The sequence below is a fragment of the Peromyscus maniculatus genome, chromosome 11 (genome assembly GCF_049852395.1).
Source record: "Peromyscus maniculatus bairdii isolate BWxNUB_F1_BW_parent chromosome 11, HU_Pman_BW_mat_3.1, whole genome shotgun sequence".
Classification (NCBI taxonomy): Eukaryota; Metazoa; Chordata; class Mammalia; order Rodentia; family Cricetidae; genus Peromyscus; species Peromyscus maniculatus.
In genome coordinates this window covers 94,362,426-94,387,949 of record NC_134862.1, presented here as the reverse complement: position 1 = coordinate 94,387,949, position 25,524 = coordinate 94,362,426, and the positions used below count along the sequence as shown (strand labels likewise).

The window sequence follows — 25,524 nt, the reverse complement described above, 5'->3', positions numbered from 1 at the left end:
CCGCTTTCAGACAATGCTGTGGTAACTGTCACAGTTCATAAGATACCTTCACACCATCATCTGTTCAGCACACGTCCTGACTATTCCTTTCACAGTGAAGAACACTAGTAATTTTAGCTCTCAACCCCATCTTCAGAATCAACCTAGGGTGTTGTGAAGCTTCCAGGAATTGTGCAGTCTATCAATAAGGCTCTCAGAGCAAATAAAAAGACCAGGTGCTCAGGAATGGTTTTGTTGTTGTTGTTGTTGTTTGTTTGTTTGTTTGTTTTTTCCTTTCTCATGGGAGCATGTCTTTCAACAGATGTCAGACTTATCAGGATACTTCCAACTCCATGACAGATAAGCGGTGTCTGCAAAATAAAAACCTTTTCTTTGTTCTCTCAGGCACAAACAGCTCCAGTCATAAGGAGTTAATATTCGCCTCTGCTGCTTGCCTGCAGGTCACCTAGCTAAGCTTGTCTACCATTTCTAGACCCTGTAACAACCCAGTTCAACCATACTTCATATTGTAGGACATGCCTTTGTGGGCACCTTTCTTCTTCCAACATGCTTATTCAGGTTTTATATGATCACTTGAGGTAATGTAACCATATGTGCTCACAGTAGCCTATCTTCACACTGATGTGTTCCATGTTCTCTGCTTAGGGTGAGGCAATGCAATCACAAACTCTAATGATGACTTTCAAACTCCCTTCAGTTTTTTGTTGTTGTTGTGTTGTTGTTGTTGTTGTTGTTGTTGTTGTTGTTTTCCGAGACAGGGTTTCTCTGTGTAGCTTTGCGCCTTTCCTGGGACTCACTTGGTAGTCCAGGCTGGCCTCGAACTCGCAGAGATGTGCCTGGCTCTGCCTCCCTAGTGCTGGGATTAAAGGCGTGCGCCACCACCGCCTGGCTCCCTTCAGTTTTGAAGAACAGCGAGCATTTCTATTTCCTTTTCTCCTATGGCAAAATAAATAAATAAATAAATAAATAAATAAATAAATAAATAAATAATAAAAAAAAAACTGCCTGTCCTCATAGCACAAGAAAAATCCATTTCTCTCTCCTCACCCCTTAAGTCTTGATTTGAGAATTCACTTTGTCCACTTAAACCTCTGCTTCTCCAGACCATGTGTTCCCCCAGAAGCAGACCAACAACCACATTTATTTCATTTCACACATTTCCATCATCAAATCCAGTGTCAGAGATCCCAATTGTTCGAATGTATGCATATTTAATTTGCTACTAATGAATCTGATCCTGGGACTTCATTCTTCTTATTTTATTGTGACCAATAAAGTGAAATCTGAAAACCAACTACATACTTTAGGTCATGAGTTCACAGAATTGGCATTACCTAGATGTCTCATTGTCTACGTGTCTGCATCTCATGAGCAATGAATGCAACCCTGGTTCTGGAAGAGAAGTCAGCAGGCAGTGAAAAGCCACTTTGAGTTCTAGAGTTCATGATAAGGTTTCTCCAACCTCTGCTCTGAGAATGCCTGTGGATGAACCCTACTAGGACTCAGGAAAGCCCCCTGTATTCTCTCCTTCAGCCTGACATGGATGCCCTGAGTCACTGGCTCATGGGAAATCTTTTTCTCCATCAAAATGTGCTGACCACAGCCTGTCTCTTGGCATGGATGCCTCTCTAGGCTCAACAACCCCTCTCTCCAACAATGACGTCCGCTCGTTCCCACTGGTGTCACATGAAGATGATCAATCGTCCCCAGGCTCACTGGGCTATGAAAACTCAGCTTGGCATGGGGAACACCCCACTCTTCCAACTCCCAGTCACAAGCCTGTTTGGCTGCCAAGCCTACCCCTCTGTCCTTTCATTTCTTCATCACCCCTTTCCCATTCTCTCTTCTCTGTGACCCTTTGCAGAGGTTCAGAGTCAGGACCAAGGGAAAAGGATAAAAGAACCCATGCAAGCATTTTATAATCACTCACAAGTTGACAACTTTGGTCTCTAACCATGTTCCAGAAGGAAATCTTGTCACTTAGTAAAGAGGAAGTATGAACTTTGAAATAACAATAATATTAAAAGGGAAAAGAATTTGCAAGTAAAATAAAAATTGAGAAGAAAACATAACAATTATGATTCTAACAGGTCAATTTGCTAGAAATGCCTCAGAAGTTTTTAAAAAAAAAACTGGCATTTTCAAAACAAAAAAACAAGAAATGAAAAAGATTCACCTTCAAGGAAGCAAGAGATAATGTGGGGTGCTTTGAATCATAGAAACCATAATGACACCCTCTATTTACTCCAGAATGCTTGTTAATTCATATGAAAGGGACTTCTAAAGGTAGAGCAGAGAAAGGATGTTATTTAACTGCTCTCATTTTAGAATGTACAAAAGAGGAATTCAGGGGATATTAGAGACAGTTTAGGAAAACACCCAGCTTCAGATCCAACAAAGAGGCAAAAAGAGTGGTCTGTGGAGACACGGTGGTGCGTTTACCTTTGATCCATCTCTTGTTGGAGAATGTGGCTTGCGCATGCAGACAATGAGCCCTTTATGACGGACCGAGTCCCAAAAGTGGGTGCATGGAAGTCTGAAAAAACATACCCCTCCACCTGTGGGAGCCTGCCCTGTGAAACTTGCAGCATGAAAGATCAGGATGGAATGTGTTTCTAAGCAGTCAGATCCCCTCTACACACACACACACACACACACACACACACACACACACACACACACACACACACACACACGCACGGGGAGGGGGTAACTGCTTCCTCATCTTGTTCATCACAAATTTCACTTCCATATCCCAAATTTCTTTATTTCAAATTTATTCTTCAGTAAGTTATTTCATATTGCAGATTTAAGATGACTAATAGAAATCCTCCAAAAGAAAAATAAATATCCAAGTTAGGGAAGTTTAGCTCCTATACATATGGGTTCTATTACCATTCACCCCATATCTGCTGACTGCTTCCTTGGGAACAAATTTTGTCTTTGGTATTGAAGAGAAGGACAGTGCAAGAGGTGGAAGTTAATATCTGTTGCATGCCTACAAAGCTCAGGGCACTGATTACACATAGCATACATCATTTTGTTTCACCCACTCAATTCTGAGAGAAAAGTATTTGTGTTCCCCCTTTTCACAAGAGAAGAAACTAAGGCTTGGCAGGGTTGTGTGGGGAATGACAGAAAAGTTTATCATCAGTTCCAATGCAGAATAAACACAAATGAAATCACTGTAAAGGTGCAGCAATACTAATTGTCCCTACTGGATCCAAAGTGGGTGGAAGAAGAGTCAATACCATGATCTGGAGAAGAAGGATGCGACATGGGAATCAACAGCCAGCTGAGCCACAAACAGAACAGAAGCACTCGGGTTACGGTGGTGAATATGTGCTTAGAGCTGGACAAGGGTGTGGGCCATGAACAGCCAAGAAGTTCCAAAGATAAGAGAGGAAGTCAAAAACCTCTGAACCGGTCAAGTCGGTGATACATCTTTGATAACTAGCGGGAATGCTCTCTGAAGGGCTACTGCATTCAGGGCGTTATCAGCAACTGATACTCCTAAGAGGTCGGAGAAGAAAGGAAGCTCAGTGTGAGAAAGAGACAGGGTGGGGCAGGGGGGAAATGGATGCAGAAGGGTTCCCCTCTTTGTCTTTTTCGCTCTGTAAACTGTGTATTTATTCTTCTGTGTCCTCCGTTGCACAGGGCGGCGTTCAGCAGCAGAGTAAGCCTGCACTGTTTACACGGTTCAAATCTTCATGCTAAATAATTGCTCACTTGGGAACTGACAGACCTCCTGTGCAGCCATTCAAGAAGGGAAGGGCTGGGTCAATCAAATGTTTGGTTATTGTATAATATCATAATATCTGGTTTTTTGAAAAGGGAATAAATAAAAGGAAGACTTGATTACTTTAGGAAAAAAATTAACTAGCCCCTAATAACCCCATAAGTCTAGTAATACTATTACTGCATACTGTAGGACTTTGTGTAGAAATAAGTATGGCAGTCATCATGGAGTCATTCAAACCACAAAGGTATTTCACATGTGAAATCATGGAGGGGGTGTCTTTAATTTTATTGATAAAGGAACTAAACTTTAATTCAGAGACTTGGGAGTCATTTCTATGTTGTCGCCTGTCTTAAAGATTCAGGGTTCCCCAACATCAAAAATAATCATTTATTTTAATGAATTAATTTAATAATAACAATGTCATTCTTTTATCATGTATGTAAATAAACATGAGAAAAGGAGACCTAGGAAACATTGGAATGTCTCTTGAATACCTTTGACCTCGTGGTTTTCCTATTTTGTGAGAAACATTTAGCAGCTACCAAAACAACCAAACCTTCGGGCAGTGTTCCATTATTGTTCCTTGTTCATCCCTAAGAGAAAGATATTATATTATATTTTCCTTCTATCTGGAGTTAAAAGGGTACTAGGTTAATGTTATTCTGATACTGATGCGAATCATTTGCCCATGTCTGTGGTGTAAATAATCCCAACACTGTCAAACCATGTTGTGTATGAGTGTGTGTGTGTGTGTGTGTGTGTGTGTGTGTGTGTATGAGGGAGTGTGTGTGTGTATGTGCATGCATGTGTGTGTGCATATGTGTGTGTATGTGCATGCATGTGTGTATGCATGTGTGTGTGTGTGTGTGTGTGTGTGTGTGTGTGTGTGTGCTTGCACATGCACATTATGGTATATATGGAACCTAGTGGACAACTTTCAGGACTCAGTTCTCTCTTTCCACAGTGAGTTGCAGGGAGCAAAGTCAGACTTGGTGGCAGAAATCACTGTCACCCGCTGGAGCCATCTCACCGCCCATTTTAATCCCATGGCCCAACTTTAATGGACCTAGGGGCAGGTTGTTCCTTGTCTCACACATTGGTTTTATTTACCATAATTCAAAATTTCAACCTGGTGAGACCACGAGACACAAAACCCAGAGAATCTGAGCTTTGTTGCTAATGGGGCTAACCGGCTCCCACAGCTGGCAGACACTGTCCTTTGCATCCTTCTGAGACACCCAGACTTGCACCCCATCTCTGCCGAAGCCGGTACCTCTGAACAGCCCCTCCATGCTTCTTCACTTCCTGCTTCCTGTCTTACACAAAGGAGCCACCATTTTAAGCCTAACCCGTCTGTGGTCCCTTAGGAAACACCACAGCATCCTTGTACATTTAGAAGCAGCCATTAGATGTAGAGAATTAAGTTCTCACCTGAAATCATTTCATGACTGTTTCCTTTTTTACCATTATCTGACCCAAACCATGACTCTAACACTAAACAAAGTCCCACCTAATCCCCTGAAGACAGCACATCACCAGGTTTTTGTAAAAGGATACAATTGCCATATGCACCATTGCGATACTGAGAAAGGCAGTAAGGCAGTCCTGGAGCTGTCACCCCTCTCCCTCCTGACAGGCTGATACCCCAGTCATGTGACCTCCAGCAAAGCCAACCCCTCACTCCAGGACATGTGAATGCTGAAGCTATCCCCGGGTTTGGGGAAGAAATCATCCTGCCACTGATGTCAAAGGGGAAAGAAATCGCCTTCTCATCATTGAGACTTGGGATTATTCACTAAATAAAAAGTGTTTTCTTTGCAGTAACCTCTTGGGAAGATCAGAGGAAAGCATGCCCTAAAAGCCTGGCTGTAGACTGCCTTCCATCGTGGTCCACTTGAGGCCGGCAGTTTCATTTCATTTTCTGATTTTAACTTCTTGTTTCTAGGGGAAGACACATGTATGGGTTCCAGGGATCAAAGTTGGGTCACCAGACTTGGCAAGCACCCTTAGCTGGTGAGCCGTCTCGTCAGCCCTTACATTTTATTTCTCTCGCCCATCAAATACACTGAACTTGGATCTTGACAAAAGACCAAAATTTACCATTATTAAAGATGCTCAGAAGCACGCCAGGCAGCAGTATGTCCCCATCCGCCTCTCCACCAGCCCATCCCCCACAGAGCCCCAACACCATCCTGAGAACAAGCTACTTTTCATATATGAAGCTTTTGTTGTTCCCTGTTGCCCAGGTATTTTAAAAGAAGTGACGAGTGGCTGAGGGTATAGAGTTGGTAGAGGGTTCACCTAACATGCACAAAACCTTAAATTCAATCCTCAGCACCAGAACCACATAAATCTGGGCATTGCTGCACACACCTACAAGCCCAGCACTATAATGAGCAATGGAGGCTGAAGGATTAGGAGTTCAAGGCCATCCACAGTTATATGGTGAGTTCTGCACCAGCCTACGACACATGAGATATTACATCAAAAATACACAGGGAGAGGGAGGGAGGGAGGGAGGGAGGGAGGGAGGGAGGGAGGGAGGGAGGGAGAGAGGGAGGGAGGAAAGGAAGGAGGGAGGGAGGGAGGGAGAGAGAGAGGGAGGGAAGAAGGGAAGGTGAAGAGGTGAAGATGGAGAGGAAGGTGGGATGGGCACGAAAAACTAAAAGGAAAAACACGGGGTGGGAGGTCCCCCATATGAGCTGGTGTATTCCCAGGAAGGGCTGTCAAAAGCCACGTGAAAGACTAAGAAGGACCTTTAAAAGCATCTAATGACTTCAGACTCTGGTGGGTGTCGTCGTCGTCGTCGTCGTCGTTGTCGTTGTGTGTGTGTGTGTGTGTGTGTGTGTGTCCCCTCCCCCCACCCCCCCCTCCACCCCCCACACCCCCCACACCCCCACACCCCCCACACCCCCACACCCCCACACCCCCCACCCCCACACCCCCCCACACCCCCCACCCCCCGCTCTCGGGTCTCCCAGAGGCAGAGGTAGACTGCAGCAAGGCCCTCTTTCTCAGTCACACCATGCACCGCCCTGTTGAAATCATGCACACAGGTTTAAACAGCTCTCTCACCTCCTTCAGGCTTCTGTTTAGACACCACCATGTGCTCTGCAAACCACACGTAAAGTCAGTCAATTTATCTCTTATTTAGCCTCTTTCTTATCTTCATCAGAAAATAAGCACCTAGAAGGAAGAGAGTTTTTTGTACCTTTCTTGATTAAAGATCCAAAAGTATTACACTTTTAATGTTTCCATGGAAGCTGGTACATAGCTGATACTCAAAAGTATTTTTAAGGGCCAGCAAGATGGTTCAGCAGGTAAAGGAACTTGCCACCAAGCCTGATGACCTAAATTTAATCTATTGATCCCAAAGAGTAGGACAGAACTGAATCCTGCAAGTTGTCCTCTGACCTCTGTGCAAGCATGCCATGGCACACACGCCCATGCACATGCATACACACACATAAATAAATGCAATATGTTTTTAACTTGTTTAAATAATTAAATGGTGGCAGAGATATCTTGTCCTGCCTACTAATCCCACTACTCCTACCCTGCAAATGGTAGATGAGTTGACACACCACGGTGAAGAGTCCTCCACGTGACCACTCAGTGTCTTCCTTCATTTTGAATAGTCCTGAGAAGGCAGGTGACGATCAAGTGTCCTGGTGAACCTCAAGTGTCCTGGTGAACACACATAGAGGGTTGTTTCATCTGTCCGTTTCTTTCAGAACCACACACACACACACACACACACACACACACACACACACACACACACAATGCTTGCTATCTGTGACACCATCACTTAATGCATCAAGGATATTGATACAGTGATAATGGAGGAGAGAAAGCTAAGATAAGAATGGAAAAGGGGAGCCTGGGATGAAGAAGGCAGAGCACTGAGTCAAGTCAGTGAGATTCTGTGGGGACCAACTCGGTGCCTCTGTGCAGGAGATAGGGAGTGAGGTGTGAGTGCATCCAGACCCCTCTGCCTGTACCAGCTGGGAGGCCAGCAATTTTCCCTGTCAATTACCACCATTCTCTGAGCCAGCAAAAATAAACAGACCAAAAGTGCAGGCTCCGTATGAGCTTTCACCATGCAGCTCAGCTCCCTCTCCAGCCCTTCCTCTAATGGAAAAGGAAAACAGAAAGGTAAATTTTCATTCCTATGTTTAAGCCTATGGGACTGTGAAAAAGACAGAGATTCAACAATACGATTGTAGAAGTTGGGTTTTCCATTTTCCATTTTGTTTCTTTTATAAATTAAGCTTTGTAAAGTGTTTTAAAAGGTCATAACTGACTCTCAGTGAGTTGAAAGCCATAATTGTTTTGAAATGTGTGCTAGCACCTGGCCACCTAGCTAGGGCTTTGCTGTATGTTTGCAGAGATGCTCTAGGTGGGATTTACAACCAGCAAGTGAAAGCGAGACCGACCATGGTCGTGCAGGGAAAGAGAGGGCCGAGTTTCCACGTGTGTACTCACAAAACTTCCGTCACTCAGAAACTTGTCCCTGGATGTCTTTCATTAAAAATACACACTCGCAAAAAAAAAAAAAAAAAAAAAAAAAAAAAAAAAAAAAAATACACGCTCGCGTAGCAAAATCTGCTTTTAAGAGCACATCACTCTTGAAGTCTTTTTACTCTTGAAGACTGTCCCAGCAGCACGATTGTCTGGGTGGGAAGTCCAGGGATGGGTATACAGCAAGCTGCTAGGAACGATGACGTAGCCAGACCCCAGGAAACCAGGCCCATGTCTACAACTAACTCAGTGTCTATATAACAGCAATGCTCAAACATTTTCAATGCTGCTTCCAGAAGCAACAAACACATGACCATCTTAGGAGCAAATCTCACACATACCTGAAATCTCAAAAAATCGCAGAGGAAAAAAATCAACCAAATTTATATGAACAATGTGTAGAATGTGTCCATGGGCTTCAAGACATAATGCTATTGTAGAGTTTCCCCATGTTGATCTCTAGGTCCCCTAAAATCTGGATCAAATTCCCAGCAATCTCTTTTGCAAAAAAAACTGATCATCTAAGTCCAGCAGCAGGAAATGCAAAGGATCTAGAAACAGAAACAACTTTGAAAGAGAAGAACAAAGCTGGAAATGCATTGCTCTCTGGCTTGAATCTTTGTTAAAGCTGCAGTCAGGAGAGTGGGTACCAGTATCCATAGAAACAGAGAGGCTGCTGGTATTCATGCTCTGTGTGTGTGTGTGTGTGTGTGTGTGTGTGTGTGTGTGTGTGTGTGTGTGTGTGTGGTGTATGTGTGTGGTGTGTATGCATGTGTGTGGTGTATATGTGAGTGCACACATGTGTGCATATATAAGTACGTATATGTACATACATATAGATGATCACATATGTATGTGAATGATTTTTAACAAAGAACCAAAAACAATTCATAGGACTTGTATGTTCATATGCAACAAAAGTAAATATGGATTCATACCTTCTACTGTTTTCAAAAATAGCTCAAAGCTGGGCCTGTTATCTCACATGAATTATCCTGACATTCAGGAGGTTGAGGCAGGAGGAAAGGTAGTCCTTGGACAGACTAAGGATAATGAAGAAAAGGAATGCACGTAGTAGAGTTGAGAGATACACGGTACCAGAGGGAGACCCTGTCTCAAAAACAAAGCAAAATCAGAAAAGCTCAAACAGATCACAGATCCAAATGTCTGCCTAAAAACTAGCAAAAGTCTTAAAAAATAAATAAATAAATAAAAACCTCTGTGTCCCTGAGTCGGATAAAGAACTCTTAGATACAGTATGAAAGAAAGATTCATAAAAGTTAAAATATAACTTGGGTTTGAATAAGTTCAATTTCCCAATTCAAATCAACTAGCAAATTTTAAACTTCTACTTTTGAAAGATATTGATTAGACAATGAAAAACACAAACCTGTGTCTGATAAAGGACTTGTGTTCCAAATACAAAACAGAATCTTAAAGCTTAATAAGAAAGCAAATGCCTGAATTAGCTTTTCAAAAATGGACAGTCTTTGAATAGACATCTCACCAAAGAAAATACACAGGTGACAAATAAGAGTGTAAACACCCTTAACGCCATGAAGATATCAAGGTCAGTGAAGATGTCAAGGTCAGCAAAGGTGTCAAGGTCAGTGAAGATGTCAAGGTCAGCAAAGGTGTCAAGGTCAGTGAAGGTGTCAAGGTCAGTGAAGATGTCAAGATCAGTGAAGGTGTCAAGGTCAATTAAGATGTCAAGATCAACGAAGATGTCAAGGTCAATGAAGGTGTCAAGGTCAGTGAAGGTGTCAAGGTCAATAAAAATATCAAGGTCAATGAAGATGTCAAGGTCATTGAAGGTGTCAAGGTCAGCAAAGGTGTCAAGGTCAGTGAAGATGTCAAGGTCATTGAAGGTGTCAAGGTCAGCAAAGGTGTCAAGGTCAGTGAAGATGTCAAGGTCAGTGAAGGTGTCAAGGTCAATAAAAATATCAAGGTCAGTGAAGGTGTCAAGGGCAATGAAGATGTCAAGGTCAATGAAGGTGTCAAGATCAATAAAAGTGTCAAGGTCAGTGAAGGTGTCAAGGGCAATGAAGGTGTCAAGGTCAGTGAAGGCAAAAGCACTATACATACCACTATGTGCATATTGAGATGGGTCCAATTTAAAAGACTGACTGTATCATGCATCAGTGAAAACATCTGTGAGGTAACAAGGATATAAAATGGTCCAAGCACTTTGGAAAACAATTCCTCATTTTCTTAAAAAGCAAAGCATCCTCAACACAATGATACAGTCGTTCCAACTCTAGACATTTACCTAAAAGAAGTGAGACCATGTGTTCCTACAAAAGCTCGGACTAGAATGGTCAGTGTAGTTAGTATGTTCATGGCAGAAGGTAATGGCCAAAAGCTAGAAACCATGCGAACATCTAAGAGCTTGACGGATAACCTCACCATGGGATAGTGATAGGGGGACACTGATATGTCTACATCATGAGTGAACCTAATAAAAATGATTTTCAATCAAAACAGAGAATGTGGATTCTACATATACACAGCTCTAGGACATAAAACTAACCTGTAGGCAAAGGTTTCCTAGTGGTGGGAGACTCAGAAAAGGAGGGAGGGACCCCAACAGGGCAGAGAGAACCCCAGGAAGTGCTGGCTATATCCATGTAGTGGTAGATTCATAAATAGATACATGCCAAACTTTAGGAAATGGCATACTTTAAGGATGTCTAACTCACTTTATATTGATTATGCCTCCATAAAACTATCTTCTTATTTCAAAATGCAAACAATAAGAATGATCTACTAAGACAACACTATAACCTTGAGATGCCCCCTTTTACATCTTAACAACTATAGGGAAGTAAGACAGGTAATAAGGACAAAGTTTTTAATTTTTCTAAAACTGACTCTGCTGAATACTTACCAAATAGCCCATGGTTCTAATAAGGAATTTACAGTAGCTTGTACACTGAATCCACCCAGGGATGTCTCCTTTTTAACCAAAAGTATTTCTAAACCTAGGGTAGAATAAATATTTGCCTCAGTTATGTTCCTCAAAATGTGCACCCCGTGACCTTTTATCTCTCTCCTCTCTCCACTCAGACTGAAAACAGACTAAATCACTACCAAAAACAAAAGAACAATTTACTGTGTTTCCCGTTGCTCACATCAATCTCTCCATACTTCCCAAAGCCCAGGAATCCAGTCGCCCTTGATGTCACTCAGCTTGGTGCCTAGATACAGAGTCAGGACCCTGGCCTGGGCAGAGGAGGGCTCATCTTGATGCTCTGTCAGCTTGTAAACCACTTCATATTCCCAATGAAGGAGTTCTTGGGTTTGAACAAGTTCAGTTCCCCAGTGCAGATCGATTAGCAAGTACCACTTCTCAGCAATGCGTTGAGACTACAATGGGAAAAAAAACAAAAAAACAAAAAAAAAAACAGGGAACTCTTCATATCTTCAAAGTAGACTGAAGACTCTAGAAGCTTGCTAATACATAATGCCTTCTACCACATAGGTGCCCGGTACTAATGACTGACCAGTGCAGCCAAGAGAGGACAAAGCCTCAAGGACATAGAATCCCTCTGAACTCTTTTTGTGGAGAAGGTAATGGATGTGGGGCAGAATCATGTTTCTAGGGAGAAATCCTCAATCAGCCAGCAGAGCCTGGGTCAAACCCTGCTTCCTGTCAGAGAGCATTCAACTCACGGTAAGACTGAAGAACACTCCCACTGGGCAGTTAGAACTGGCAAGGCAGCCAGCCAACAGGCAGAATGTAGGCGGCTCTCAGCCACTCTCAGCTCTGCACAGAGGAATGAGAGGAAACTGTGACCCAAAACTGACGCTTCCTCAGAGCATCACCCAGTGTTTCCAGCAGAGAACACAGCCCAGTGATAATGGAGCTTTGAAGTGTCTGGCCAGAGGCCAGTAGACATTGGAAGTATTCTTTGGAGAATATCTGCTTTAGATTACTCCCCGTGTGGAGGAAGCCACACATACTGACTTTAGCCTTTCTCCAGCCTTCAGAATGCAGGGCCTTCAGGTTGACTGACTTCAATCCTGCTCTTTTGGCTTAGACCTAAATGTCAGGTGTAGTGAGCCTGGGTGTTTTTGTTGTGTTTTCTCCCTCTGGTACTGTGTATCACAACTCTACTATGTGCATTCCTTTTCTTCATTGTCTCCCTGCAAATGTTTTATTCCTGCTTTCCACAGCCCTGGAATGTTCTATTTCTTTTCTATGGATGTTTATTCTAAAGGTACAATGGAAGCCTAGGTCTACCTGATAATTAAATGATATTCTAAACTGCCTAACTACAAGCCTACTCATTAAAATTAACTAGTTAGTTTTCTGTTGCTGTGATGAAACATCATGACCAAGACAACTTATAGAAGGAAGAATTTATTGAAGCTTATGGTTCCAGAAGGTTGGAGTCCATCATGGCAGAAAGATATGGCAGCAGGAACAGGAAGCTGAGAGCTCACACCTTCTAGTGAAAGTATGAAGAGAAAGAGCAAACAAGAAGTGACATACTTCCTTCAACAAAGAAACTTAAACCTCCCCAAACAGCACCACCCACTGGGGACCAAGTGTTGAAATACCCAAGACTACAGAGGACATTTCTAGTTCAAACCACCCACCACTCTGGTTGAATTATAGGTCGAATGATATGCCACCCAAAATACTGAAGCATCTTTCTTGTCTCTTTAAAGGCCAAATTCATTTAATAATAGATTCTGCCACTCACATCATAGACTGCTCAAATACATGTTCTTGTCAATATTTTTACCAACATGTCCAAATATATGTGTGCTTGATTGTCCCTCTTTGTGAAGGGAGATTAGCTGGTGAGTGTCACTTAGGAACTAAATCTTTGCCACTCAAAGTGATGCCCTTGGATCAGCCTTTGCCATCACCTGACAGGCCATTAAGAAGATGATCAGGCCTCAGCATAGACCAACAGAATCCAAATTTCATCATAAGAAGATCATCAGTGAGCCCTGTACCTATTTAAAGTTTATAAGGACTCTTTTAAATAGTTATTAGCCCCTTAGAGGTAAAAGAAAAATCAAGAGTTGCAACATGCTAACTGACAAAATTCCAAAACGGAACTTGAGCCAGTACACTGCCTAGTGCTTTCCAGTGGTTGGCTCTGCATCCATGAGTCCCTACTGGACCTTTGCCCCACAGAACTAAGAATGATGTTTGGCTAGATGAATTGGGCTCATTTATTCAAACATCAAAGGTACTGATCAATCAGCAGAGGCTTCTGTCAAGCCTTTCTAGGCTAGAAAATAGGTTGGCAATATTAAGGAATTTGGGTTGATCGTGAACTAAAAGGTCATTCTTGGCTCCATTTGAATGTGGATGTCAGGAAAACAACCTTCTGCATGGTGACCAGGATTGCCCTCAAGAGAGCTCATGCTGAAGGCTGTGCAGAGATGAGGCCGAACCCCATGACTGACAGGGCTGTTCAATGGGGCTGTGAGCATGCGGAATCTCACATCTGGAAACAAGCATAAAGTCACAGTGTTCTGCTCCCAACTTCACCCAATACTTAGCAGCTGATAATGAAGACTTTGCCTTTTCTGGCTCCTAAACATTCTAGTTGGCACGTGGAGGGTATCACATGCCCAGACTCAACAGAGTGTGGACAGAAAACATTAAGAGGAAAAACTGCATCTCTACTGGACTTTCTCCTTTGTCTCTCTTCCCTACTTCATATGGTGTAACTATTTACACATTTCTAATACTGAGTATTACAGGAGATGCTTTGAAGTACTGAAGATATTCAGGCCACATGAAAATACAATTCCATGTCACATAAGGGACTTGAGCATCCAAAACTTCTGGTAATCTTGAAGAGTCCTGGAGTCAATCCCCATAGACACTGAGTCACAACTTGCCTGACTTCTGGATGTCCACTGCCATGTAGGGGTGAAGGGCAACAAAGAGACGAGAGAGACACCCTGGAATGTGGTGCCTGACCCTGCCTGTGGTGATCAGTACACCTCAGACCAGCCACTAACCTTTCAATTGGCCACATGAGCTCACCGCTCTCCCTTCTCTATACTCAGTCTGGCTCTTGATTTCTGTGTTAATATTCTACCTGGCACTAGAGCTCTGTCCAGCCTCTTGCCCACCTGTTGGGAATCCTTCTTAGGACCTTGCCAGACTCCCTCCAAAAGCCACAACTCACCCTCTGGACCTCTTAGGGTTGTTTTCCAGATGGGCAGTGGACTACATTTAACATACACAGTATTAGACTGTAAGTATTACCACTGCTAGGAAGTCCTAGCTGTTCTAGTCCACTTGAGAAATTACTCCATTTTCTTCTACTCTATGTAAGCATCTAATACTGCTTATGCGTTCTATTTGGTTCTTAGACTTTAGTCAGCACGTATTGAAACAATGGGTTTCATTATGACATTTTCAAACATGTGCACCATGCATTCTGCTCATTTTCACCCATTCCTCTTGCTTGTCCTCCTGCCCTCTGACCCCTGCACCCCCAGACAGCCCCACTTCAACTTTGACACACACAAATATTGACAGATACATAAGATAGGTAGGTAGGTGACTAGATAGACAAGAGCCCACATAAGAGGGAAAATGTGATATTTTCCTTAGGCAGACTTATTAATTTAACATGGTGATTCCAGTCCCATCCATTTTTCTGAAGATGACATAATTTTGTACTTCTTTATGCCTATAATAAAACTCCTCCATGTTCTGGCCACACAAAAGTACGTGTGGCACATACTTTTCATCTTAGCACTCCAGAGGCTGAAGCAGGAAGATGCATCATCTAGAGATTGATTTCTAGACCAGCCAGGACTACATGAGACCTGTGAATGCAATGACAAGTTCACAGAAGACATTACAGAAGCCCTGGGGAACTTCCTGGCCACTACTTGACAGTTTCTGTGCCCATTGCCCCCCAACCCATGAGATGTCTACAGACTAATGGGGAAAAGAGATAAACAAAGGACAACTGTAGCTTTTCTATAGGATGAATACAATAACAGATACAGGGGGCCCTGGGAGATAACTCAGTCAGTGAAGTCCTTGCTTTGCAAGCATGAGAACTTGAATTCCGCCTCCCAGAAACCATGCAATAATGATGATGATGATGATGATGATAATAATGATGATAATGATAATAATGAAAACTGAGCCTGGTGGCACACATTGTAATCCCAAAGCTGGGGAGACCGAGACAGACTGACTCCTGGGCATACTTTGTACTAAGCCTAGCCTAGTCACAAGCTCAATGCCAATGAGAGACCCAAGGCAAAGACAGTGGCTGAGGCGACGGCTCATGATCCCCAGCATCCATGAGCATCCATGTGGAAAGCAGAGTACCATGGCACATGACTATAATCCCAGCACTGGGAGGGGTCAGGCATAGAAACAAAAGTGTCCAGAAGGATTCCGGGCACTGGCTAGCCAGATAGTCTGCCCAAATCAATGAGCTCTGGGTTCAACAAGAGATCCTGCCTCAAAAATATAAGGTGGAAAGTGATGGAGGAAAGACATGCTACAGTGACTTCTGGCCTCCACACTCATGCACACACACATGAACACACATGCACACAAATAACAGATACAGGTACTATATGCAGATGAGCCCAACAGATTACAGAAATTAATTTAGACAGAAAGACTTCAAGAAAGCGTCACACATGAAAATACTTCAGTTGACCAGTTTAGGGCTCATGAGCTGCAATCCAGACTGAGGAGACAAGATTTAGGAAAACACCAGGAGTGAGAAAGCAAGACATTCCAGAAAGCAAAAGTAGCTTGAAGAGCCTAATGCTGGCAGAGGACTTGTAGCAGAATACTGAAAGGCTGAGTAGCTGTGGTAAACAGGGACAAGGTTCCAGATGGTTCTGTGTATTCTACTGAAAGGCTTTCTCTTGACCTGTCAAACATTAGTCTGTTTGATCAGCAGTAAATAGAATAAACCCATCACCTTATGAAGATTGCACTGGTCAGAAAGTGACTAGGAAAAGCAAGATCAGTCAGAAAATAATTGCAGCCATCAGGAGGAATGTACAAGCCCTGACCTGTGTATAGAAGGAGGGAAAGGCGGCCAGTAAGATGGCTTGGCAGGTAATGGCCATTGCCACCAAGCCTAATGACCTGAGTTTTACCTGAGAAGCCCTCCAGCCTCCATACAGGTGCTGTAAGAGAGAGAATGGAAGGCTAGAGATGTGCTAAGGAAATGGAGTCAGGGGTGCCAAGCAGATAATTACATATGGCAGTGGGAGACGAGAAGAAAAGAATTGGCTCTGCCCCGCCCGAATCCAGCCTCTGGCTGTGTGGACATGCACACATAATCTGAGGCAGCACACAGCAAGCAAATGTCCAAGTAAAATCCAAGCACAGCGAGGAGCCTTATTAACTAAATAAAGAGCTGGTGATACAGTAACATTAACAGGCATCTATTTATAATCTAAACTCCAAAACTTTGGGGAATCAGGGGTCGATTACAATAAAAACCCCAAACATACAGTCAGCAAATGTTTCAAACAAAACCCAGAACGATGAAAAGTGATCTAGCCTCAAAAGAGAAGCAATAATTAAATAAGAAATATAAAGACAATGATTGCTGCCCGAGGCCACGCAATTAGCCAGAGTTCACCAGCAGCAAAGCCAAGATGAAGTCGTTCAGAGGGCCTGCGATAGGAAACGGGAAGCTCACCGTGAGGTGGGGAAGAAAGCCTGGACTTCAGAGTCTGGAAGACCAGAATTTAAATTCCTGGAGGACTGGGTTGGCTAGGTACTGTCTGAGCCTCAGTGCCCTTGAGTGGAAAAAGAAGAAAATAACGTATTTACTGAAGATATGTAAAAGCGTGTCAGTCTTCATATGCCCTCAAGAGACAACAATACAGCCTGTGGCCTAGTGCTACAGGCCCTGCAACCCCAGCTGTTCAGGAAGCTGAGGCAGGAGGATGACAAATTCAAGGATTGCCTGGGCTACGAAGTGAGTTCAAAGACAGCCTGCGCAATTAATGAGACTCTACCTCAAAATAAAAATGCAAAAAGGCCTGGGGGAAGCCACATATAGCCACACATGTCTGTAGCTAGCGTTTTCCTGTCTTGCCCACAGTCAGGACAAATCTTTGTCACCCACCAGTCCCACAGCTGCTCTCGAAAAACCAAAAAAAAAAAAAAGGGCGTTGGTGGCGCACGCCTTTAATCCCAGCACTCGGGAGGCAGAGCCAGGTGGATCTCTGTGAGTTCGAGGCCAGCCTGGGCTACCAAGTGAGCTCCAGGAAAGGCGCAAAGCTACACAGAGAAACCCTGTCTCGAAAAACCAAAAAAAAAAAAAAAAATAGGAGAATGAAGGTTAAGGAATTTGAAGAACACTGGACAAATGAGACAACTGAAGAAAAGGGACAAATCATCTATCCCAAGAAACAGAGTGAAACGGTGTATGGGTATATATTATCTAAAAAATTTTTATGTCTTCCTAAATGTTTGTTTCTGCTTTTCTCTAAAGATTTAACACTATTGGTTTTCTAATAGTCCCAGTTCAATTAAAATTTAAAGCTGACTTTGGAGTTGGAGAATGGCTCTCTCCTTCTTTAAAATCAAGCATGTTGTTAAAAGGAAAATGCAAACTCCCTGTATCATGCCAGAATAAGAGCCATCTTCTGCTATGGTACAGGACAAAAGCAAAATTAATTAAGGGACTATTCTATTACTAATCTCAACTCTTTTGATTCTATTCTGATTCTTTAAACTTTTCTTAAAGTATAAATTTTATATCAAAATTTACAAGATTAATATATATAGAGAGAGAGAGATACATTTTAAACTTTGTTAAGATATGAATGGTCACATAGAGTACTAACTAATTCTAGAAAAAAGGCTAGCTGCATATATATGTTTTTGTGTTCGAGTCTCTTATCAGTTTTCTGCAGGAAATCACGGCCAGGCCTAACATCAACTGAAGTCTCCAGAAAGAAGATGGGGCCCCACAACAACAACAATTCCACGTGGACAATAATAATATCATTAAGCTGACAAACATCATCCACAGATCAGCTTTGAACTACAAGGTGCTCAGAGCAATTTTGAGATGACTAGCTGAGATGATCCAGTCTCAAAGACTACTTGAATAAGGACTTGAGATAAACCCTGAACTTTGGCATTATACACAGACTGGATAATGAAGGATATAGTTACCTCTCCTAGAATTTGACAATTAACCTAAAATTTTTCTTTCAGGATAAAGAAAACTTCGCCCATACCCAGCAGGAAGCAATTTTAAGAATACGACGCCCACATTCCCAAAGAGGTGGTGTGGGGCGGGTGGTTTTTTGGTCTTTTTAATGGGTTTTGGGTCTGGGATAATTTTCAGTGTTTAGGGGGGTTGGTTACAAGTTATTGTCAAGGGTTAGGAAAAAGGCTAAGCAAAGGAGATTAGATTTAAGGTTCTTGTTTTAAAAAAAAGAGAAAAAGAAAGAAAGAAAAGAAAAAGACAATTACTAATTTTAAATACTTTACATTGGATTGGATTGTTTTATATTGTATACAAATTTGAAACTGATATTGTTAGAAAATGCTATATGTATATTTCTAATTGTATTTATGCCATTCATTTAACAATGTAATGCAAATTTCTGATCCTTGAATGTTATTATTACCAACTACTAGGATATAAAGAAATGAAAGTTAGTAGTTAGACATTACAATAGAACTTGTAGTCATATTAGATATGTTTTAAAAAATTGAGCAGAGATGTTTTAGACAGGTCATCTTCAAACCCTTCAGAGATCTACAGAATATGGCATTTAAAATGTTTTAATAACTTAGAAAATTTTTCTTTTTTGAGACATGTCGGCTCCTGGCAGTACTAATCTACTTCAGAGAAAATATGGGCATTGAAGAAACTGCATATGGAGTCAACTTTCATTGTGGCAAAAGTTAGCCACTGGACAACAAAGTATCCTCGAATCAACAGGACAAAATGGACAGACAGAACACGAAACAAGGGACTACTGATTCTTGCCAAAACAAGTGTGGTTATGGCTTTATCAAAAGGCATCTTCTGAGGCCAGGACAATATGGCCCCATCCCTGAAGTGGCCTTCGCATCCGGAAAAGGTACGGTGCCCTTTTCTTCGAAGGCAGCTTAACAGGCAGAGGGCCGATGGATTCTGTTGTACAATGGAACAGCAGCTGAAAGCTCATGCCTCTCAAAAGTAGACTGGCATTTAATAGAGGGATGTGGAGAAGAAGGGGATGCTGAGATGAAGCCATATATACACAGCCAAGAAGAATGGACAGCTGAATTTAAAAACTGTCAACAATTTCCAGAATTTAAAATCCTGAATCATGACAGGACACTAGTGGAATTCAGGTGTTTCTGGTACATGGACTGCTCTCACCCAATGTGAGGTTGAACTGTTGACCTTGTGTACATCCTACTTCACAAATGAGTCTGTCAGATACACTAAGCCTATAGGCTGAAGATGATGCCCCAACACTGCGAAGAAACCTCAGGTGACTGCCCAGGCAGCTGGCTGTTTCTGTCAACTCACAAATTTTTTGGAAGTTGCTTGCATGCACTTCCTGTTTTTATTTTTGTTAGCTAATATTATTCCCTTCTTGGGTCTCTGAGGGAGTTGAAGATTAGTTAGTTATGGTTGAAGATTAGTTAGTTATAGTTGAAAATTAATTAGGATAGAAAGTACATTAGATACATCTTGGAATTACCAAAATAGGATAGATAATGGAATTATTTTCTCTGATTTGTCAAATACCTGTTTAGGTATTTATTACTTGTATATATTGTATATAGTTATTGTACTTTTGTATATAGTTTTTCTTTTGTTAGTTATAACCTTTTGCTTTTTTTTCTTTTTATTAAAATAGAAAAGGGGAAATGTGGTGGTAATCTAATTGTACTGAAATATTATTTTGATTGTATGTTAATAAATAAAGTTGTCCGGGGGTCAGAGCTATTAGAGCCATACCAAGAGTGTGGCGGTGGTGGCACACGCCTTTAATCCCATAGATATCTGTGTGTTCAGGGATATAGCCAGCATTGGAGACATATGCCTTTAAGACCTAGGGGGCTGTACATTCAGACAGTGACGAGGCAGTCATGTGTTTGGGTTTACAACCAATGAGAAGGCAGAATAACATACTATAAAAAAAACGGACAGACAGGAAGTAGGTCTCTTTCGCGAAGCTGGGACAGCAGGAGGAAGGGTGAGATTTTAGCTCTGAGCTCTGACCTCTCGGCTTTCTCTTTTACATTGTTTCTGTGTTTCTTATTTAATAAGATGGTTGGTTACATCTACACATGTCTATAAACCTGACTCTGGGGGAGGGTGCAGGGAGTGACCGAGATGGGTAGGTTCCCGAAGCTCGCAAGGCAGCCAGTCTAGCCAATTAGTAAATGCCAGATTCAAAGACCCTGTCTCAAAAAGTAAGATGGAGAAGACAGAGGAGGACACCAGACATCCGTCTCTGACCTCCAAAAGCTTGCTCACATACACATAAAATAAAAAGTGTCTCAGTGCCTGGCGCTGTCAGCTAGCATGCTCGAGGTATTAGAGTGAAACCTCGGGGCTGCAAAATGGAAGGGAGGAGAGAGGGAGAGGGAGACCACCTTACTTCCCCCAGAAGATAATCATTTTCCTGGCATTAAATTCTCAGAGGAGCTGACACTTCCTCAGCATGGACACAGAGAAGAGAATGGACAACTTGACATGCATTAGGTCTCTTAAGCAAATGACAAAATAGACCGTGCCCTAGCAAGCCAGGAATGGGAGACTCCTAAAACTGGAAGATCTCCCCGGGCTCATCAGGGAGATCTGCAAGTTAATTTCCAGTTGAGTGAAACCTAACGTTAGCAATTGTCCCTCAGACAAAAGCTGGCTCCTTCCTAGCTTCTACTCTCATGGATAACCTTGGGGTGGAGCCTAGCAGGGAAGGTATCCATCCCAGATGCCTTCCCTCAGCTTCACTTAGTTGGCACAGGCTGGGACCAGGAAGGTTAGGAAGAAGCAGCAAGACAGCATTTCCCATGGAAGCCCCTTCTGAAGCTGCTGAGCATTTTCCTGTTCAAAACATCACATCATGACTAGGAAGACGGAGACACAGTTCACATGTAGGAAACAGAGGCGAATGATCCTTCTCAGTAGTCTACAATGCACGAGAAAGAAGCATCCATCGCCAAATGCCAATCCTGCTGAGATTGACACACACTCAGGATGGCCTTTCGACTGTTAGACAGTGATGCCTGTAGACCGTTAAGGAAGTAGAGGGAATGACTTTGAAGTAAATGCAGTGAATTCTGCTCTGTTCACATTGCTTTATGGGCACTGATAAGGGATACAATTCGGAATATTATCGAGCACATGGAAAGCATATGTATCTGTAAGCTAACCTATGGGTTGGCTGCAGCAATAGAGGAGAATGACCTTGGATTCTGAACCACACCTGAACACAAAGCTTGGCTCAAACTCTTGGCTCCCTCATGTACTATGGAAGCAGTCTTAGTAAATACACTAAATTCTCTCATCTTTGGCTCCCCCAGCACAGTAAAATTATTGTTGTGCAGCAATAGTGAGTATTAAATGCAATACATACAAAAATCCAACACAGTGTTCATTAAGACACTATTTCCCCTCACTGTTTGTGAACTGATGTACGTTTTTTCACAAAATAAACTTATTGCCTAGTGTGTCCCAGAGTGAGTGCCCATTAATAAGGAAAGAATGGGGCTACAGCAGGACTTTGCCCCTGACCAACGACTAAGGAAGTTCAACATTCAAATAAAGGAAGCCAAACAAAGAGTCACTTCCCTGGGAGCCCACACCAACAGAGTTTTCCAATTTAGATCATTCCTGAAGACACCACCCCAGATAAATACCAGGTCATCAAGCTTCCAAGGAGTAAAGAGGAAAGAGATAAGGAGGCTAAGTCCACTTTGGGTCAAACAAGTACTGAGCTGCATGGTGGTAGGGAATTCCCTGTACCTTCTGTTCTCCGTGTGAACCTCTATTTGAGCTGCTCAATCAAAATGTCATTCTTCTATAATCCTAGACCTAGAATTAACTGGAAGTGGGAAGTGTCTTAGATTGTATATGCATATTGTTAGTTTCATTTATACCTACAGCTGGTATGATGAAGAGAAAATGAATAAGGGATATAGCTTGGGGGGTGATCTTCTAGCACACGTTAATCCCTGGGTATAGACCTATAATCCCAGAATTTTCAAGGTGGAGTCAGGAGGATTGGAAGTTCAGAGTAACCCTTGTCTACACAATAAACTCTGAGCCATTCTGAAATGAATTGTTACAGTTCCTACCAGAAATTAATCACCAATTTGCGGGGAGAGAATGACAATTACAATTCATCATATATTTCTCAACCTTGGGTCTTGGCTCCCATTATCTTACCTGTCTCTGGACTTGTTACATCTCTCAGTATGTAGCAGCCATGAGACAGGACCAGAAGGACAGATACAGGGGGGAAGGGGGCTTAGAAGAAGGATAGATTTAAGGAGGTGTGACTAAACCAACAAATTATCATGTAGGAGACACTAAATGCCTGCTCCTTCCCTGTCCCTATGTCCTACCGTCTTCAGCTCCAGCCCTCTCAACATCTGTAGCTATTCCAGTCCCTGCAGAAGTTTTGTGCCCTCCACAGTGTAAAATTTCCATTCATCAAACCACTGGACACAAGTTCTATGCTGTGCACAATGGTGAGATAACAATAGGCAAGAGCATCCTTGCCCATCAAGTGCTATCAACATGAATAATAAAAGAAATATACATATTAGGAGGGCAGAGAGCTGGCTCAGCAGTTAAGAGCACTGACTGCTCTTCCAGAGAACCCAGGTTTGGTTCACACCACCTACAGGGCAACTTACAATCACCTGTAACCCAGATTCAGGGAATCTGATGCCCTCTTGTAGCCTCCAAGGGCAACAAACTCACATACACTAAAAACACAAGCATGTCTTGATCTCCTAGTTCTCCCAGGGAGAGTCTTCTTGGATGATCTGGGCTCATCTCTGAGTCAAGTTCTGGATTTGGGCCAGTCTCATGCATAACTGAGAGAGAGATCCACCCTGGCATGAGCCCCCTCAGCTCCCACACCAAGAGCCTGTTTAGTTTGGCTGATATTCTCCAGTGGCTCAGCAGTTCCAAATCACCTACTGCTCATAGAAGCACTAAGTGCAGGTAATTGTTTTATATTCTGAGTCATTTCAGGGGCAGCCAATTCATGTTATCTCCCCTACCTGCCATGGGCATCCATAAGTCAGCTCTCCTACATCTGGTTCTCATTCCTGGATAATGAGTGTGCTGTGTAGTTTCTGCCAACATATAACCTCCATGATCTTCTGCATTATTACTAGTTAAAAAGAAATAATGATGCTTCATCTGGCATTTGACTTTATTATAAAGACTAGTAACTAAGAACTATACGTGACAACAATGTCCATAGCAAGACAATCATCCTTCTTTCCCCTCTCCCTTTACAACTATCCTAACTTGTGGACAACTAACACAGCATATAGAATCAGATTTAAAGTGGTGAAAAATGATTCCAGGGTTATACACGATAATAAAAATCTAGACATATATTCGTTCAACAAACATGTGTTGAACATTTACGATGAGTTCACTTAACACAGATGAATCAAAGGAAATGTCCCTCTGTTAATAAGAGGAACAGACATAGAGAATTCAAGCGAAGCTTTAGAGAGGGTGTAGGTCTTGAGTTTGACACTAAGATATGACGATATGGTCAGAGACCAGACACCCTGAAGAGAGGACTCATCTGGAGCGAGGCAGATTCATCACACTGAAAGTTCTAAGGAGCCCAGTGTGACAGAGAACAGGGAGCCAAGAGAGGAGTACCACAGAGAGGAAAGTGGTTATTCAGAAGCAGGAGGTAGGTTTGGAAAGTTAGCCTAGAGCCAAGCCATGAAGGTTACTACCTATCATACTGCTGTGTGGCCTCTCCTGGGAGGAGGTACCTGATGACACACTGACGATTTGATTCCATTCAAATGTAGCTTGGGGGACCAGTGAGGAGCATGGAAGACTCACAGCCAGCCCGCCGAATCACTGAAAAGCTCACCCCAGCTTGGGTGACAACTCACAGCATCTTTGTCTCTGGAGCTCCCTGTACGACTTGCGGGCAGCGCCCCCCCCCACCCCCCACCCCCCCCCCCCCCCCCCGAGGCTCTTCTCTCCAGCAAGTACTTCCGGCTTCCAGGACCGTCAAAGGGGGCTGGGGATCGTTGTGTTTCGGAGCCTGCTGAGCATCCGCGGTTCCTTGAGCTTCCCAGGTCCTTTCGGTTTCACTGGCTCCTAGGGTCTACTGACCCTCCCTCTGCAATCTAGGAGGCGATGTTTCAATTAAGAGGAAATAGCTACACAACATCTACCCTCTCTCAATGTCTCCTCCAAGTCCAAGGGGCGTCTCAGCGTCCTAGCCTTGACAATCAAAGTGAGCAAGCCACGGACGTACTCCTGACTTTATGTATGAGCCCCAGAAACAACATTCAAACACAGACAGAATCCAGAAGGGCATTCGGAAAGCTGATGCTCGGATCCAAAGCCCCATTTCTGTTGACTAGCACATGCTCTTGGTAAAAAGTCCCAGTGGCGCTGTGAGTGGGGCAGGGGTGGACAGGCACCCTAGTCTGCTTTCTGATGCTGAGCTAAAACACTAATCAAAAGCAACTTGACTTACGGGTCACAGTCCATCGTGAATGGTAGCCAGCCAGGGCAGGAGTCAAGGGAGGAACCTGGGGCAGACACCGAAACTGAGACTATGGAGGAGGTTTGCTTACTGGCTTGCTCTCCGTGGCCTATTCGGCTACCTTCTTACACATCCCAGGCCCACCTGCCCGGGCATGGCACTGCCTCCAATGGGCTGAACCCCCCCCCCCCATATCGATTAGCAATTAAGAAACACCACACACAGAGAGACACCATTGCAGGCCAGTCTGATGGAGGCAATTCCTCCGGAGGCCCCTTCTCCCCAAGTAATTCCAGTGTGTGTCAAGCTAGACAGCACCGGGAGGGGCGCAGGGATGAGCATCCTGTCCTTCTTACATCACAAACAGCGTGGGCTCTCGGAGTGTGCCTCCCACCTCACCTACGGCCTTTGGAGTTCTGAAGACCCGTTTGGACTTTTGTGTTTCATTCCACTGGCTTAGTGCTTGCATCTGCTTCCATTTTGTATTCTTTAGCTGTGTCTTAGGTAACAATGCTTTTTGGTGCTTTTGATACATCTCCCAGGAGGGTTGGAGG

The 25,524-nt window shown here is 43.1% G+C and overlaps 1 long non-coding RNA gene across 2 annotated transcripts in view; it reads right to left on the bottom strand.

Moving 5' to 3' along the window:
* Positions 1-25,118, bottom strand: part of LOC121821385 (uncharacterized) — a 30,519-nt gene extending 5,401 nt beyond the window's left edge. Inside the window, exons 1-4 of one of the 2 annotated variants that reach the window (XR_013043162.1) lie at positions 24,962-25,118; positions 11,398-11,632; positions 7,299-7,429; positions 6,818-6,928 (exon numbers count right to left, since the gene is read on the bottom strand). This is a non-coding gene — a long non-coding RNA (uncharacterized LOC121821385). The remainder of the gene's footprint in view (positions 1-6,817; positions 6,929-7,298; positions 7,430-11,397; positions 11,633-24,961) is intronic. The other variant, XR_013043163.1, reaches the window with a different exon arrangement.
* Positions 25,119-25,524: the final 406 nt, after the last annotated feature.